The sequence below is a fragment of the Colobus angolensis genome, unplaced genomic scaffold (assembly GCF_000951035.1).
Source record: "Colobus angolensis palliatus isolate OR3802 unplaced genomic scaffold, Cang.pa_1.0 Scaffold536, whole genome shotgun sequence".
NCBI classification, from domain to species: Eukaryota; Metazoa; Chordata; class Mammalia; order Primates; family Cercopithecidae; genus Colobus; species Colobus angolensis.
This window is the reverse complement of record NW_012118888.1, coordinates 659,395-664,530: the sequence shown is the minus strand read 5'-3', so window position 1 is coordinate 664,530 and position 5,136 is coordinate 659,395. Positions and strand designations below refer to the sequence as shown.

The 5,136-nt window shown below is 36.1% G+C and overlaps 1 protein-coding gene across 1 annotated transcript in view; it reads right to left on the bottom strand.

The window, feature by feature from the left end:
* Window positions 1-5,136, bottom strand: part of GABRA3 (gamma-aminobutyric acid (GABA) A receptor, alpha 3) — a 316,184-nt gene that overhangs the window by 240,166 nt on the left and 70,882 nt on the right. The window lies entirely within an intron of this gene.

Here is a 5,136-nt window from a genome sequence, read left to right as displayed (position 1 = left end):
TCTTGGACTACAGGCGCCCGCCACCACGCCTGGCTAATTTTTTGTATTTTTTAGTAGAGACGGGGTTTCACCATGTTAGCCAGGTTGATCTCCATCTCCTGACCTCGTGATCCACCCGCCTCGGCCTCCCAAAGTGCTGGGATTACAGACGTGAGCCACCACGCCCGGCCTCCACAGTGTTTTACATGTAAAGGAACTAAAGGCTCCAGTGCAAATAAAAAAGTTATCAGATAAGATTAAAAGTTATTAAAACTAAATTAACTACATATTGTTTATGAGTCATATCTAAAACAGAAAACAGAAAAGTTGACAGTATATACGTTGTGTAATTATTAACCAAAAAATCATCTATAATAACAAGAAATAAAGACTTTTATGTGAAAGGTTTTACTAGAAATAATGAGAAAAAAGGTTCAACTTACCAGGGAGATATAATAAATTTCTATACACCTAATAATGAAGATTCAAAATATATAAAGCAAAAATTAACAAAACTACAAAAAACATAAATGTCTCTCATCATAACATATCTCTTTCAGAAATTAACATATTAGAGAGATTAGAGAAGTTAGGACAGATATAGAAGAGTTGAACGAGATCGAATAACAAACCTGACCTCATGGAAATATGGAGAATACCATACCCATCGATGGCAAAAGAAAATACACATTTAAAAAACCTCACTAGGTATATTTACAAAAATGTACAAGACTATAAAGAAAATCACAACAAATTTCAATGATTAAAATAATACAGGACATATTATCCTACCATATGCAATTAAGGTAGAAATTAGTAATTACATGATAATAATAACATTGATAAGTGGTTGAAAATTAAGAAACACACTTCTAAATAACTCATGTTGAAATAAAATCAAAAGACACATTAGAACATATTCTTAACTGTACAGTAACAAAATTACTATCAAAATTATGGCATACAGCTTACATGGTACTTAAGAAAAGCCATGTAGCCTTAAATACATATATTAAAAAGACAAAAAATAAAATGTCATGAGCTAAGCACCTAGTTCAATCAGAAAGAATAAGATTAAAATAAGCCCCAAAAGAAAGATAATTAAAATATGACCATAAATTTTTGAAATAGAAAATAACATAATAGATATTTACTATCATCTTCCTTTTCTTTGGGCTTATTTTTTGATGGGGCGATAAAACTTGACAAGTGAATTCTAAAATTTATATGGAAATGCAAAGCAAATAATAGCCTCTTTTTGAAGAATAAGGCAAAAGGACTTTACCAAATATCAGGACTGATATTATTTTTAATTGACAAATCATTATTGTATACATTTATGGGGTACAATGTGATTTTTTTTATTTTTGAGATGGAGTCTTGCTCTGTCACCCAGGCTGGAGTGCAGTGCCACGATCTAGGCTCACTGCAACCTCTGCCTCCCGGGTTCAAGCGAGTGTCATGCTTCAGCCTCCTGAGTAGCTGGGATTACAGGCGCCCACCACCACGCCTGGCTAATTTTTGTATTTAAATGTGATGTTTTGATATATGTATACATGTGGAATGATTAAATCAAGATGATTAATGTATTGATCACTTTGCTTACCTATCATCTTTTTATGGTAAGACATTTGAAATTTACTCCCTCATTTTGAAATATAGAATACATTATTACTGACTACAGTTGCCCTGCTATGTGATAGATCTCAAAACCTATTCCTCCTGTCTATTTGAAACATTGTACACTTTGATCAACAACTTTCCATTCCTTTCTCTCTACCCCACCCAATCTCTGGTAAGTATCATTCTACTCTCTGCTTCTATGAGTTCAACTTTTCTAGATTTCACATAAAAGAGAATGTGCTATTGGTCTTTCTGTTCCTGGCTTATTTCACTTAGCACAATATCCTTCAGGTTCATCTATATTGTCACAAATGGCAAGATTTCCTTCTTCATTAAGGCCGAATAGTATTCCATTGTGTATATATACCACATTTTCTTTATCTATTCATCTGTTGATGGACACTTAGTTTGCTACAAAATCCTGGCTATTGTGAACAGTGCTGCAACAAACATGGGAGTGCAGATATCTCTTCAATATACTGATCTCCTTCTTTTGGGGTATATACCCACAAATGAAGTTACTGGATCATATGGTAGTTCTATTCTCAGTTTTTTGAGGAACTTCTGTATCGTTTTTGATAATGGCTCTAGTAATTTACATTCCCACCAACAATGTACAAGAGTTCCCTTTTCTCTGTATCATTGCCAGCACTTATCTTTCATCTTTTTTATAAAAGCCTGTCTTACAGGTGTGAGGTGATATATCATTGCTATGATGTGAATATGGTTTGTCTAGCCCCACCAAGCTTATATTGAAATTTGATGCCCAGTGTGGCAGTGTTGGGAGGTGGGGTCTAGTGAAAGATGTTTGGGTCATGGGGGCAGATCCCTCATTAATGACTTAGTGCTGTTCTAGCAGTAGTGAATGAATTCTTTATCTCTCAAGTCTGGATTGGTTCTTGGGGAAATAGATTATTTCCCAAGAGAGTGAATTGTTATAAAGCTAGGACACCACTCAGATTTGATCTCCTTTTGCACATGCCGGCCTCCCCTTTGACTTTCTCTGTCACATTTCGGCACAACAAAAGTCCCTGACCAGCAGCGAGTGGATGCTGACACCATGCTTCTTGCACGGCTTACAGAACTGTGAGCTAAATAAACTTCTTTTCTTTACGAATTACCCAGCCTCAGGTATTCCTTTATAGAAACACAAAATCAGCTAAGATACTGATTGTGCTTTTAATTTGCATTTCCCTGAAGAGTAGTGATGCTGAGCATTTTTTTCCTGTACTTGTTTGCCATTTGTATATGTTCTTTTGAGAAATGTCTGTTCAAGTTCTTTGCCCACTTTTTGATCCAGTTATTTGTTTTCTTGCTATTGAGTTGTTTGAGTTCCTTATGTATTTTGGATAGTAACCTCTTATCAGATGCATGGTTTGTAAATATTTTCTCTCATTCAGGGGGTTGTCTCTTTTAAATATATTTAAGCATTTATTTAGTCATATTGTCACTTGTTTCTTTTTTATTATATATACTTTAAGTTCTGAGGTACATGTGCAGAACATGCAGGTTTGTTACATAGGTGCCATGGTGGTTTGCTGCACCCATCAAACTGTCATCTACGTTAGGTATTTCTCCTAATGCTATCCCTCCCCTAGCCCCCCACCCACCAACAGGCCCTGGTGTGTGATGTTCCCCTCCCTGTGTCCATGTATTCTCATTGTTCAGCTCCCACTTATGAGTGAGAATATGCAGTGTTTGGTTTTCTGTTCTTGTGTTAGTTTGCTCAGAATGATGGTTTCCAGCATCTTCCATGTCCCTGCAAAGGACAGGAACTCATCATTTTTAAAGGCTGCATAGTATTCCATGGTGTATATGTGCCACATTTTCTTTATCCAGTCTATCATTGATGGGCATTTGGGCTGGTTCCAAGTCTTTGCTATTGTGAACAGTGCTGCAATAAATATACATGTGCAGTCTATCCATCTGACAAAGGGCTAATATCCAGAATCTACAAAGAACTTAAACAGATTTACAACCCCATCAAAAAGTGGGCAAAGGATATTAACAGACACTTCTCAAAAGAAAACATTTATGCAGCCAACAAACATATATGAAAAAGCTAATCATCACTGGTTATTAGAGGAATGCAAATCAAAACCACAGTGAGACACCATCTCACACCAGTTAGAATGACGATCATTAAAAAGTCAGGAAACAACAGATGCTGGAGACGATGTGGAGAAATAGGAATGCTTTTACACTGTTGGTGGGAGTGTAAATTAGTTCAACCATTGTGGAAGACAGTGTGGCGATTCCTCAAGGATCCAGAAATAGAAATATCATTTGACGCAGCAATCCCATTACTGGGTATATACCCAGAGGATTATAAATCATTCTACCATAAAGGGGGTTATCTCTTTACTGTGTTGTTTCCTTTGCTGTGCAGAAGCTTTTTAGTTTGATGTAATCCCATTAATCTTTTGTTGCCAGTGCTTTGGGGTTTAATACAAAAAATTATTGCCCAGACCAATGTCATAGAGCTTTTTCTCATGTTTTCTTCTAGTTGTTTTATAGTTGTAGGTCTTACATTTAAGTCTCTAATCTATTGGGGCTGATTTTTTAATATGGTGTGAGATGACGGTCCAATTTCATACTTTGGCATGTGGATATTCAGTTTTCCCAACACTCTTTATTAAAGAGACTATCCTTTCCCCACTGCATGTTCTTGGCACCTTTGCCAAAAATCAAAGGACCATAAATATATGGGCTTATTTCTGGGCTTCTTATCCTGTTCCATTGGTTGATGTGTCTCTTTTTATGCCAGTACCATATTGTTTTGATTACAATTGCTTTATAATAGACTTTGAAATCAAGGAGTGTGGTGCCTTCACATTTGTTCTTTTTGCTCAAGATTATTTTGGCTATTCTGGATCTTTTGTAGTATCATACAAATTTAAGGATTTTTTTCAATACCTTAATACCAAAGCTAGACAAGGACACACACACATACAAAGAAAATTACAGGCCAATATCCCTGATAAATATAGATTCAAAACCATTCAACAAAACATTAGCAAAGCAAATTCAACAACACATTAAAAGAATCATTTACCATGATCAACTGGGATTGATATCTAGAATGCAAAGATGGTTTAACACATGCAAATCAAAAATTTATGATACTCCATATTAACAAAGCGAAGGGTAAAATCCATATGATCATCTCAATCAATTTAGAAAAAAGATTTGACAAAATTCAACACTCTCATGATTACAAAAAAAAAAAACCCTCGATAAAGGCCATACATGCCAAACCTGCAACTAACATCATTCTCAACAGCAAAAAGTTAAAAGTTTTTCTTCTAATATCAGAAACAAGACATGGATGCCCACCCTTGCCACTTCTTTTCAGCTGAGTCAAGGATCTAGAACTAGAAGTACCATATGACCCAGTCATCCCATTACTAGGTATATACCCAAAGGATTATAAATCATGCTGGGCGCGGTGGCTCAAGCCTGTAATCCCAGCACTTTGGGAGGCCGAGACGGGCGGATCACGAGGTCAGGAGATCGAGACCATCCTGGCTAACA